The following is a 14306-nucleotide window of genomic DNA, read 5'->3' as shown; positions in this document are numbered from 1 at the left end:
GTTGACTCAATGCTTTAATGCTGGTAGAATACCCATTACTTTGTTGCATACAGTGTCTTGGCCATCTTTCCACCATTGGTAACATGCTAAACATTTAAACAACTGGTAAATTAAGAACTATGATGGACAGGCAGAAAAGACAGACTTCTGATGTACTTGCACCACAGCTTTCACCAACTTTTAAGGTCATGCAGAAAGCAAGAGAAAAGTAAGAAAACAGAAATTACTTCCATTAACAGCCAGAAACATTCATTTTCATGTACCAGCTCTTCCAGCTGTCATTTCCTCTGATTCTATGCCAAGAGGCTGTATCTAAACTTCTAAGCTCCAAACTCCCAAACCAGAAGCTAAAACTTTAATAGTCCTGCACATGATGAGACTGTTTCAAGTGTGAAACCCTTCTGAAGAAGATAAACACTATTGACAGGTTTTTTGAAGAACTTCAAAGCAAAAGACAGGCTAAGAGCCTTGATGGCTGTTATATTAATGTTGTGAGATTTCAACAGAGAAAAACACACTATCTACACTCAGTGTGCTTTTCATAGCTTTTACATGAAAAATATAGCAAATTCATGTTCAACATGAAGACCAGTGATAGAACAAATTCCTTAGGAGTCCATCCAAAGACTTGCCCCTGGTCAGTGTTTTAATCAGCATACCAGAAGATGAAATTCACCTCATTACACCTACACATGACTCCAAACCAGGAGTTCAGTCAATAAAACTGAGAGCAGAATCACTAGTTAGAGGTGCTTGGGCAGGCTCAGGAACAAGCCTACAGGAATCTCATAAAACTCAGCATGAACTGAAATGTCAGATCTAGCACATAGTACAGGGCAGGCCCAAAGCCACATCGGATGAAGACTTTTGCTGCATCCCCTGTAACCCTGCCAGCATGGTGACGTGACAGACTGGAGGGAGCTTGGCAGAGGGCAAAAGCAGCATGAAGACAACCCTGATCCAGCATGAATAGGGACATGTGCCATCACCCTAATGGTGAGGGAAGCCCTGCCCCTACTGCACACTGTGTGTCTCACTTGTCCCAAAGTCCAATATATCTTCCAGTCACCTCACCTGTTCCCTTCACCTCTTTCTGCCCTCAGGGGTTGCCATTCTGTAAAACAGCCTATACCACTTGTTGACAGACTGCCCTGTGACTGGTGATAGGACCAGCTGCCTCTTCCTGTCTATGTCAGAAAAGCATCAGAATGGAGCACTAGTGCTATGATATACCCAGAGACACGTGTTTTTTATGTCATACCCCACAAGTTTTCATACTTCTCTGTGATGGGATGGTTGCCATTGTTCAGAAACTGTCATACCCACATGATCTCAGACCCCCCTTGGACTAGCTGCTAATTTCCTTTAGATGGGGAAATGCAAATATAAATAAATATAAGCACAAATATAAACATAAATGTAAATACAAGTATAAATACAAATATAAATACAAATGTAAATATGAGTATAAATATAAATAAGTACAAGTATAAACAGAAATAGAAATAATAGAAGTAGAAATGAAATACACACATATTTTTGAATATACATAGGTTTCTATGTCTAGAAATAGAGATATATAATATATAGACTATATAGACTATAGACAATAAACTTCTGGGGGGCTGACCCTGGTCGGCTGCCAGATGCCACCCAGCCAGTCTCTTACTTGCATTCCACAACAGGACAAGGGAAGGAAAGGAGATGAAAAGGCTCGTGGGACAAGATAAAGACAGAGAGATCACTTGTCAATTACAACTGTGGGCAAAAGAGATCCAACTTGAGAAAAATTAACTTTAATCATTGGCAGTTGGAATAGATTCAGATAGTTAGGGTCAGACTCTTCTCCTGGTTTGCTTCCTTTTGTAGAGTAGCCCTGGCCTTGCTACTCCCTGACAAACCCATAGGAAAGAACAGCAGAAAGATTGTTATGCAGAGTTTATCATGACTACTGAAAATTAAAATCCAACTTCTCTCAGTCTCTCTAATTCAGGAAACTGTTTCACCACTTTTGATACCGTTAACAAAGAGAAATGTGTTTGTGGTGGGCATCTTAATGATTTCTAGCTCTTCCTTAATGGCAAATACCCAGAGCTGAAATGTCTTTAGGAAAAATAAGGCTGAAAGAGAAAAGAGATCCAGATAACACATCTTAGTCAAGGCTAGCATCGCTTTTAGCATGAGACAGATCTTAGCCACCTTCTCATGACTTACTAGTTACAGTCCACTATCCAGTCCTGCTACATCTGTCACTTCAACAATATAAAATTTGCCAAGTACATTATCCAGCAGCTTTACTTCCAGCCCCACAGGTCTATCTTTTTGAAAATGGTGGTACATTACAGGGGTACAGAGACCTGTCCAAGCCATAATAAAACTGATATGTTGCTTAACTGAGCCTCTACATTGACAAAGGATGAGACAGCCAGCAGAGGGGGCAGAAGTCCTACTTTCTTGCAATAGACACTATTCCTTAAGAGTAATACTCCAAGAAAAAGAAAACCAGAGCAAAGTGTTAAGATACACTGAACATGAGCCAGTCATTTTCAAATGGAGAATAACAAGTTAATAAGGAGTTTACTGCATAAGTGTATTGCTAGTGTCCAACATTAGAAGAGTCTAGGCATAGGAATATGCAAATCTTTAGCCTTTCTTTAACAAAATAGCACTGCTTTCCATGTAAAGAAATTGCAGATGTAATAGTAAGGTAACCAGGGCTATAAGATTCACTTTTTTTCCTATATGTAGTATGAGAGGAGAGTGTGAGTTCTCAGAAGCCGTCACAGGCACTGAGTACCCCACTCAGTTGGATGCTGTGCCTCATCAGGCAGTTTCTTTACCCAGACAACTTTCACTTCCAATTAGCAATCCCAGTGATGGGTAAATACAGAGACTCAAAGAGGTGTACAGACTTTTTTATACACCAGGACAGTGTAAAAAGCATGCAGAACTTGGACCTCTTGAAGCTCAGACCATCCTCCAGTCAATAGTCACTGGAAAGCAAGAACTTTGCTGGTCCCTGAAATAACCACATCAAACAACTAAAGCATAAATTTACCAAGAACCTACTGAAACTCATCAGTTTCTTGGTTCTCATTTTTTTTTTTTGTGAGACTGATGTTCCATTCCTACCATTGTCACAGTTCTCATTTCTATGCAAAATACATGTACAAAGGTATAGAAGGCTTCCTCTTCAGTACAGCCCTTTAACTTCTTCCAGATCCCTGCTGTTTCAGTTGTCTCCTTTCAAAATCCCTTTGCTTTCTTTTACAGTTCTCACCAGTAACAATAAAAAGCCAGGGGTAATTCATATGCTAAATATTTTCTAAGATACTGAGAATGACAGTGCACTTCACACCTTTTCTCCTTTTCCAACTTCAGTAAAGCAAGGAAGGATTTTTACATACCCTGCAGGTACTATCACTACACGTTCAACCACATTTCCTATGAGGCTTTAGTGAAAGTAACCAAATTTGTAAATGAAAAAGTCAAGAAAAGGTGATGCAGTGCCAAGATGTATGTGCATAAGAGTGTGCAAAGGAAGACAATTTGTGCCCTTTATTTACTAAAGGACCCAGAACTGGCTACTAATACAGCCTACAAGTTTTGCAACTTCCAGCTAATTGCTGCTTCCCTCCTGTATTTATGTGTAAAGGCTCTCTCTTTTTTTCCCCCATTTCCAAAACACATATTAAAATGATTCAAATGAACCTTTAAATTCACTTAATTTATGGCACTATATATTCTGGCCAGTGAGTGTCACTCCTTCCCAGTGAATAACAAAGGCAACACTGCAAGCACACAAGGCTGGTCTTTCTATGAATAAAGTATCATGTTCTTATATAAAATGCATTTATTTGAAATGTAGAATCATTGCTGATCACTTTCAGTCATAAAAGAGCATGTCTTGCTTTTTGCAAGAAGGGAAGGGTTAGCTTCACAGCACCTGGATATATCCCAGTTTCAATAATCTCCTTTCCCAAATCCAAATAATAATATAAAACTCTTCTGCTAATGTCAAGCAGAAATATTTCTTCTCTTTGTAGACTACACTATTAACAATTTCAAGTACTGAAGTGTCCACATCTGGTGACCATGTTTGTCACTTCTGTCAACTGCATGACACAACAGAACAATACCTACAAAGCACATGAATCATAGAATCATAGAGTCATAGAATACTTAGGATTGGAAAGGACCTCAAGATCATCTAGTTCCAACCCCCCTGCCATGGGCAAGGACACCTCACACTAAACCAAATCACCCAAGGCTTCATCCAACCTGGTCTTGAACACTGTCACAGGCCCTTGTTCTCATGGGGGACTTCAACCACCCTGACATCTGTTGGGGCAACGGTACGGCCCGGCACAAGCAATCCAGGAGGTTTCTCGATTGTGTGGAAGACAACTTCCTTCTGCAAGCAATAAAGGAGCCGACGAGGAGAGGTGCCCTTCTTGACCTCGTGCTCGCCAACAGGGAAGGGCTCGTTGGAAATGTAGACTTAAAGGTGTTGGTAAAGATACATTTGAGACTGACATTCAGAGCAAAGTTAAAAAAAAAACAAACAAACAACTGAACATTATATGCAACCCTTTCTAATAAATAAAAATTGAAACCACCATGCACACACAGGAGAGAAAAACTTTACATAAAATGTTATGGAAGCCTTTGTGAAAAGACTGCTTCTTTAGCTACAGCTGGATTAAGGCATTTCTAAAATAGGTTGTAACCCACAGCAAGAATGTGGGTTACGTTTTCTTCCACATGCAAAACCTAAATGAATGACTGCAGCACATCTACCTCTTGAACTGAATTAGGGAATATGTTACCAACAGATCACCCAGACTGCTAAAGATCATTTTGCTTCCTAGTAAGTAAAGGTACAAATTCCAGGACCTGACCCAGTTCTGTTAATACTGCATGACTTCTAATGTGTGATTATTCATTCAAAATGAGAATATTTTTAGGAGTATGAGACAGACAAATATATTATGAATCAAGCCTGACCTAAGAAGATTCCATATTCTTAAGAAATTAAAAGTGGGACTCAGATTTGAAGAAAACACCTGTAGACTGTTCAGGTATCAGTGAGTTTAATACATCATAAAAAAGGGCAAAAAGAAAGAGACATGTCAGTTTTATTTTTTTGTAATGTGTTAAAGATGGTCTGCTTGTATACAACAAAAGGGTTCCCACCATGATGAGCTTACAGTCAGAACTATTATTTTATGCTTTTTACACCTAAGTACATAATATACACTTGGTTAAAGGACTGAAGTCCTATTTTTCCTCTATATAGAGGGAGGGCAAAGGGCTATGATGGAGGATTATGAAGGAAGCTAATGTGCAAAATGGCCATGGCAAAATAAAATCTCTGACTCAAGCTGTCAATTGTGGTTTTGCTCACATGATAATTTTGTGTGCTTCTGTTGTTTTGATGATAAATATTCTTTTCTATTGATGGTGTGTTTTTTCATCTCATTCCCTTACAGAGTTTTTGTAGCTAAAACGGGTGTTCTCTATAGAGACAGTGAATTCTGGACACCATTTTAGATGCCAAGCAGGAGGCTACACAAACCTGATTTGTAAATAACAACTGCAGCTCTCTTTAATTCTGTTATAAACATAAATAGTCATCATTCCTAAAAATTAAGATTATAGGATAATTATTAAATTTAATATTGCCAATAATAGCATGTTTTGATATCCCAATATTTTTACTGAGACAAAAAAAAACCCCAAAACATTTACAACACTTGGAGGTTTATCTATCTTATTTCTGAGTTTTTAGATTTAAAACAGCAAAAGTCTTGCCAGACGTTAAACAAGTAACATTTCTACTCTCAACCTTCTCTTTATATCTAGCATCCCCTCCACATCTCCATCTGCTACCTGCCTGCAGCTGCATCCTGCTCTGTACATTCCCTACAACCACCTACTGAACAGCACATTTCTTCCACTCTATATTCCCTGTGCTGTCCCACAGAACCATATAGAGGAGCCAGAGCTGCACACCAGGCTGAAAGGAAAGCTGTCAGAACAGAGCAAGTGAAGGGTGAGCCCACAAGACTATGCATCGATGTGGAGTACAAGCTTCCTCCTTTCTCTGTGCAGAGAAAAGTGAGATTCTGAGCCAGCACTCAGACAAGAAGATGAATCAGATGAGCTCAGTGATACTGGCTTTAGAAAAGGAAAAGAAGTGGGATGAAAGCCTGAAAAATAATCCCTAACTGCATGAGAATGAAACTTCAGCAGCAATGCCATTTTCACAGCTGTGTTCCACACTCCTTCATATATGGAACAAAACACTCTGCATTGACAAAAGCTATGTTTTACTGTACAAGTATCACTGGGAAATATTGTACAAGACTACCTAAATTTAATCTTTCCATAAATAATAAAATATACTTTGTTCAGCAGGTGTATACAGCATTAGTTATCACATAGAACACAGGGTTAGTTGTTTGTTTTTTTTTTTTCTAGTGTGCATAATCTCAGTAAAAAGCTCTGTCTTCCCAGTACTATCAGCTGAAAATCTGAACAAACCAAGACTCTCAGTTCTACTGCTCAGGCATGCACATGTGACAATTTTCTGTTGGCTTCCTCCTCTGTGACAGCCTTATACCATCTAGTTTTGAATCATAGAATCATAGAATAGTTAGGGTTGGAAAGGACCTTAAGATCATCTAGTTCCAACCCCCCTGCCATGGGCAGGGACACCTCACACTAAACCATGTCACCCAAGGCTTCATCCAACGTGCCCTTGAACACTGCCAGGGATGGAGCATTCACAACTTCCTTGGGCAACCCATTCCAGTACCTCACCACCCTCACAGTCAAGAAGTTTCTCCTTATATCCAATCTAAACTTCCCATTACCCCTTGTCCTGTCACTATAGCCCCTAATGAAGAGTCCCTCCACAGCATCCCTATAGCCCCATTCAGACACTGGAAGGCTGCTATGAGGTCTCCACGCAACCTTCTCTTCTCCAGGCTGAACAGACCCAACTTTCTCAGCTTGTCTTCACACAGGAGGTGCTCCAGTCCCCTGATCATCCTCGTGGCCCTCCTCTGGACTTGTTCCAACAGTTCCATGTCCTTTTTATGTTGAGGACACCAGAACTGCACACAATACTCCAGGTGAGGTCTCACAAGAGCAGAGTAGAGGGGCAGGATCACCTCCTTTGACCTGTTGGTCACACTTCTTTTGATGCAGCCCAGGATACGGTTGGCTTTCTGGGATGTAAGCACACACTGAAGCTGGCTCATGTTCATTTTCTCATCGACTAACACCCCCAAGTCCTTCTCTGCAGGACAGCTCTGAACCTTTTCTCTGCCCAACCTGCAGCTGTGCCTGGGATTGCTCCGACCCAGGTGTAGGACCTTTCACTTGGCATGGTTAAACTTCATAAGGTTGACATCTGCCCACCTCACAAGCGTGTCAAGGTCCCTCTGGATGACATTCCTTCCTTCCAGCGTATCAACCGAACCACACAGCTTGGTGTCATCAGCAAACTTGCTGAGGGCGCACTCAATTCCACTGTCCATGTCATCGACAAAGATATTAAACAAGACCGGTCCCAACACTAATCCCTGAGGGACACCACTTGTTACTGGTCTCCAGCCAGACATTGAGCCATTGACCACAACTCTTTTCGTGCTGCCATCCAGCCAGTTCTTTATCCACTGAGTGGTCCACCTATCTAATTGTTGTCTCTCACAAGGATGATGTGTGTTGCCACACACAAGGATGTCGTGTGGGACAGTGTTGACCACTTTGCACAAGTCCAGGTAGATGACATCAGCTGCTCTACCCTGTCCATCAGTTCCATAGCCCCATCATAGAAGGCCACCAAATTGGTCAGACAGGATTTCCCCTTAGTGAAGCCATGCTGGCTGTCACCAAGCACCTTGTTGTTTTTCATGTGCCCTAACATGCCTTCCAGGAAAATCTGCTCCAAGATTTTGTCAGGCACAGAGGTGAGACTGACTGGTCTGTAGTTCCCTGGGTCATCCATTTTCCCCTTCTTGAAAATGGGGGTTCTATTTCCCTTTTTCCAGTCGTCAGGAACTTCACCTGACTGCCATGATTTTTCAAATATGATGGACAGCAGCTTAGCAACTTCATTTGCCAGCTCCTTCAGGACCCGTGGATGGATTTCATCAGGTCCCATGGGCTTGTGCATGTTCAGGTTCTTAGGATGGTCTCGAACCAGATCCTCTCGTACAGTGTACCCAAGGTCTTCATTCTCACAGTCCCTGCTTCTGCCTTCCAAGACTTGGGTGGTATGGTCAGAGCAGTTGTCAGTGAAGACTGAGGCAAAGAAGTTATTCAGAACCTCAGCCTTCTCCAAATCCAGGGTAGCCAGTTCTCCTGATAGCTTCCGGAGAGAGCCAACATTGTCCCTAGTCTGTCTCTTATTTGCAATGTAACTATAGAATCCCTTCCTCTTATCTTTCACATCCCTAGCCAAGTTTAATTCTAACTGGGCCTTAGCTTTCCCAGCCTGGTCCCTAGCTTCCCAGACAACATCCCTGTGTTCTTCCCAGGCTGCCTGTCCTTGCTTTCACCTTTTATAAGCCTCTTTTTTCCCTTGAATTTTCCTCAGCAGAGTCCCAGAAGAGAAGTTCCTCTGAGTGTAAGAGGTGCCTTAAACCACGTCTTCGCCAATACCAAGAGCTTCTTTTTGATCACAACTCCCCAAAATGCTGAAAACCTCCCCCACTAGTGATGCTTTAAAATTCAAACACATCCATTCCTCCTTTTCCCAATTAATCCCAGAGGATTTAGACTGGAGATGCCCTAATGATCTTGCTGTAGGCAAGTCTCTGGGCAACTGCAGTCTGACATCTCCATGAGGACTCCATGCTGAAGTGAGTGGGAATGGCAAGTACCTAATTACTACTCCTCACAACCAACATGAAAATAGACCTTCCCATTCTTTACTTGAAGTGTTTAGAAATTGAACTTGAAACAGATAAGGGGTAATTTCTGGTATTGTCAACCAGTCAGACAGACTGAAGATGGCAAAAGTAACAGAAGCATTTTAAGATAGATACGAAAGCATACAAAACCTGAAGTGGTACTGTTCCAGGCAGTGATATACAGTATATATATGATCCCTTTCTCTTAACACAGGTAGCAGTTCATGGGTGGACACAAGCTCAGGATGAAGAAGCTGAGACCACCGTCTCCTCCCACTGGATGTGTGTCCTGGAGCTGAGCCCCTTGTGATACCACTCAGGACCCATGGTTTACATGGCAGCCTCAGAGACAGGTTTTAGCCATGGCTGTGAATATCCCTGCCATAGCAGTTGAGCTCTTTATAGTCTCAGTGCACACCAAAGGCTGTTAGAAAGAAGCCATGGGGCTGAGCTGAGAGAGTAAGCTGTGAATGTGTTATGACAAAAGTGCTAGAGACAAGTAGCTGCAACTAAGGTCAAGTCCCCCTTGCACTCTAAGTAGATCCACTCCCATAGAAACGAACAATCCTTCTGCACCATTTTCTCTAATACAGTGGAACAGCATTTCCTTCTCCCTCCAATATCTTTAAACCAAGTGTCAGCACATACTGCCTTCATTTTTTTTAAGGTTACTAATTCTATCATTGAGCCATGCAATAGAGTGCAGGCTAGTTTTGACAAGTCTAACCTTAAAGATAAATGGCTTAACTAATTGCCTTAACTAAAAAGCTGCAGCTCTGTTGCCTCTTAGGCAATCAGGAAACCTCCTTGTGGATTGCTCCTAACAGCCTCTGGGATGCTAAACATAGCTCTAACCAATGACATTTTTAAACACAGCGGAGGAAAAGAACCTTGGGCAAGAGCCAAATTCCTTATAAAGAACAGAACAACAGTTGAATATATGGTAACACATACAAACCTTTAGCAAGACTCACCACTAAATACCACTGGTTTGCCTTTAGGCCTCATTTCATGTTTTTGTTGGAAAAACAAGCTTTTCCTCTAACCACAGTGGCAAAGTCTACCAGTGTTAACTAGTCAACAAGTGACAACCAGATCCTGGGTCTACCTAAATATTTCTGATAAGATTTCTGGGATACTTATAGGTAGGATAAGTGGATGGGTGTGTCTGATATTGTTGGCTTGGGGTGAAAGTATTTAAAGATTGTCATGTGGCAATTTTCTCTTTCCCCACCAGCTGCCAATTTGGCCTTCTCATGTTCCCTGCTATCTATACTCTCCCCTGCAAATGGCAGTTCTCTCTGGTGGAAGGGGGTTAAAGCAGTTTGTGACTGTTTACTTGCTTCAAGCAGTTATTTACATCAGCAGAGAACAGTCTCACTTGTTGGCGGGTGTTCAGTTCCTAAAGGAAAGGAGCTGATAAGGAGGAGATATAAATAATTAGCAACTAGTAGAGTCAGTCCACTCTTTTGTACCCTGAACTGAGAACTGAGGTGCTGCTTTCTGGTATTTAGTGTATCTCTGAATCTTTCTGTGACTCCTGAGGATACCAAGTCATACTTTGAGCTATCACTTCAGCAAATACTGTTTTCCTTTTCTACCATATAGCTGTTAAAAATAGAGAAGTATTTCCTCTCAAAACACCTGGCTTTCTTTTCCTTCTTTTTTTTTTTACTTTTATGAAGACAGAAACTTACCTGAAATAACTTACTTGCAGACTTTTCCTTGCTTTCTCTTAAAAAAAATGTTATACTTATCAGATGGAACAGAATTACCTGGGAATTTCTCATATGGTTTTGGATTCTCACTTAAAGAAGTTCACACAAACACAAGACGGAAGTGCCATGCTTTCCCAAAAGAGGTCTTACTAATGTACAGTAAATTTTAGTATTTCTTGATTTCTCCTAAATTCCTTAAGCCTTGTGCATGCAGAAAAATACTACTGCTTTTTTCAGCAAGGTGTTGAAGTCATCATCCTTAACTTTGTTTCATGCATTAACAAATTTAAATAGGCAGTAATACACTGGACAGCTAATCGACCAGGGTTAAAGGTTACAAATGAGTGTCTCTTTGTGCCCTGATCTTCCTAAACATTGTTTCATTTTGGAAAGTAGCTAGTGTAACTGTAAACATGTTTCTTGGTTTTGTAGTCAGGGACAAATTCTATTTAGTAGATTAATTGGCCAAGAGTATGCTCTACTGAGGCCTACAAACAGTTGGAACTAGTAAGTCAACTACAACACTGAGAGCAAAATGATGTCAAGTACTTTATCAAGGGTGAACCCTTTCAAGGTCGTGCTATAGCAATCTTATTTTCCATGGAAGACTAACCTAATGAAAGTTCTTAAAGGAGAAATATTAATCATTCCTCCTTTTAAGTTTTCCATCAAATAATGCCATTTCTGTGCATGTGTTTATCTATTGCAGATAAGTGCACTTGAAGCATTGATATATGGGATGCTTGTGGGAATGTTATCTCTTGAACAACAAAAAAATGATGAGTGAAGAGAGGACAAGCTTATGAACTAGTAAACAGAGATGCACTCCTTGGCAACCAAATACAAAATAGTAGTTTTGTAGCCTTTTGGGCTTGCCAAACTCAACTGACTCTGCAAGGATGTGTTCAGAGAAGAAAACATTTTTAGAAAGATGTGAGCTCTGTAGAGAAAGAAAAGCAACAAAAAATATTGTAGGAAAGCTACTGAAACCTATGCTCTGTAGTATTTAGATGCCTTGCTCATGGATCACTGATGTTTTAAACAGAACTAGACATGCCTTTCCCATGCTGTGCTCCTTCCTCAAAACTGTGACTTACTTCACTATATGAAAGCCCTTCAGCTAAATAATCGCAAATGGCTTTCATGTGTCTCCAGCTTAAATTAGATCCAAAGCTTCTTTTTTATTATTTCTTTGATAATTCTATTATCCTATCTACCATTTGCTGCAGCAAGAGGTGAAGGCAAAATGTTCTGTTCTACTAACACACTAGGACAGAAGAAATCTGTCTGCTTCAGCTAAATTACAAGATATTGGATTTATGTTAGTATGCCCAAGTAAACCTCTGTTCAACTACTCTCATTAAAACTTCAGCTTTTTCTTCATGATAGACTACAGAGTTGTCCATCAGAGACCAAAATTTTTAAGACAGCCTTTTGTTGTGGAGAGTACATGAGTTTATCCAACAGAAAGTTCTTTGAGGGGCTCCAGAAGCATAGGCTGCTTTTTATTTTAAGTGATTATTTTGTGGCAGGAAAATTAAGGAAAGAATTTGTTTTCTTTTATGTTATAAAAGTGCAAGATATTCCCATTCCTGAGTGCATGAAGTACTTCACTTTCTTCTAAATGGGACTATACTCTTATATTGAATAGCCATGTGCTTCTAGAAAACATTCCTTCCAGTCTGAATAAAACCTCATTCCTAGTGCTTACATATTTTTGTTATCCAAAGAAGTTTCTGGCTAAGTCATAAAAAGAAGGTTGTCCATGTGCCTTTGCAGCAAGTTTTTGATGTCCCTCAGTTCTCTCACAGATCTATTTCCAGGCTCCTGAGGCTTGATGTTTTGTTGAAAGGTCTTGTACTTATACATATATGATCATACACAAATTAGAGTTGGTTGGAAATTTCAGTAAAGGAACAATTTTTCTGATGAAAATACCAATATGTTAAAATTAGAAAGTAGTCTGGGAATGTGCTGGTTTCAGCAGAACTGGAGGAGACCAGACAGGTTTTAATGGAATCTTGCCTAGCTTTGGATTCACTAATAGGCAGCCTGGCTGGAGGCAGTTTGGGCATATCTGACTTTCTATTTTGTTTCAGAATATAATATTTTCAGGTATTTGAAGCCCTCAACCAAAGGAAAATTCCATCTATAACATGGGTATATTGATGATATCTGCTTTCAGTTTTTCCTTCAGATCATTCTAGAGTGCACCCAGAAATGCCAGATAGCCCCACTGCATGTAAAATGAGGCTGTTCAGTTGGTTCCAATCAGAAGTAACTAGCTAATATTTCTACAACACCTATAAAATCTAAAAGGTAATTTAAAAATACACACTACTATTCTGTATTTTCACCTGCAGATGTATAAATTGCCACAAACTAGTTTGAATCAGTAGATAACACCAATGCTGTTCAAATCACAGCATGAGCCACACATCATACAAAAAGATCTCCCACTTCAAAGCAACTTTCTGAATCAACTGCCCAAAGATATATTTTTAAAACATCCACAGCTCCTGTTAGTAAAGTATTTCACCTTTTCAAAGCATTGAGCAACCTATTTGCTGCTTTTTACAAAGCAGTAAGATTTCGGTTTTGCTTTTTCTCTGCATTTATCCGGAAGTAGTCCAGAACTGACAAATCACATTCATGAATCCACTGATCTTACAGAAACCTTTTTTTCAGTGCCCTGACATTCCTAGGATTTATGCTTCCTGATTTAACTGTCTGTATCTTCCACTAACATCTGTGCTGCTATGTTTGTCTTTTTCTATTCTTACCTCCATGTCTTGAGTTTCTGGATGTGCTCTCCTTCCCTGGACACAGGAGTCAAGCTTCCATTTTGTTTCTATATGACTAAGATTTTCTGGAAGAGACCTAATCACTTCTTTAAACATTGAAAGAAAAGGTTCAGCATTGACTTCATGATCAGTGTCCATGATTCTGATACATTTATCACTGCCTTTGACTGTGAGACCAAAAAATCGTTAGGTTTCAGCATATGATCTATGACACATATCCACAGGGACAGAAAATTAGCATCGTCATTTACAAAGTAACACCAGCCTCTTTGTAGTACTCACATTAATTGGTGTTTCTTAGGTTCAGTATAAAAAAAAAGGAAAGAATAAATGCATATCATGGTGCTGCAATAAGTTAATGCCAGCTTGATTATCATGAAGATACCATAAACACTTTTCTTCTTGAATTTTATACCATGTGAAGTCCACAAGTTAATGAGCAATTGTAATGTTAACATCAAGGAGTAACTTTTTATTTTGCTGGTTTATGAAAGAGCAAAAGGTTTTTTCCACAAAAGCATAAACAAATTCCATTACTATTACCATATCAATACCACACTACGGTATTTATTTTCACTATAGAAACAAATGGTTTCACTATAGTAACAACGTTAGCCTGCGGAGACATTAGTGCATATTCATTCCAGTCTACTACAAAATTTAGCTTCTAGAATAAGATGGATTGAATTTCTTAAATAAATGATGGAAAAAGTCATCAATAATTTCAAAAAATGAAAATAAAACTTACGTACTCTGTGGCTTTGTGCCCTGTGGTTAGGTTATTCTGTGCCCAAAGTGAAGTATGCTCAGATCAAAGTTCTTCCTTAGGAACTTTTGTAACATCTCTCTCGTGAAAAGAC

General features: G+C 39.9%; 1 protein-coding gene across 1 annotated transcript in view; it reads right to left on the bottom strand.

Moving 5' to 3' along the window:
• Positions 1-14306, bottom strand: part of LOC101871346 (potassium voltage-gated channel subfamily KQT member 1-like) — a 465763-nt gene that overhangs the window by 444195 nt on the left and 7262 nt on the right. The window lies entirely within an intron of this gene.

This window comes from Melopsittacus undulatus, chromosome 5 (assembly GCF_012275295.1).
Source record: "Melopsittacus undulatus isolate bMelUnd1 chromosome 5, bMelUnd1.mat.Z, whole genome shotgun sequence".
In the NCBI taxonomy this organism is placed as follows: Eukaryota; Metazoa; Chordata; class Aves; order Psittaciformes; family Psittaculidae; genus Melopsittacus; species Melopsittacus undulatus.
The sequence above is the reverse complement of the archived record's forward strand: the minus strand, read 5'-3'. Positions and strand labels throughout refer to the sequence as shown.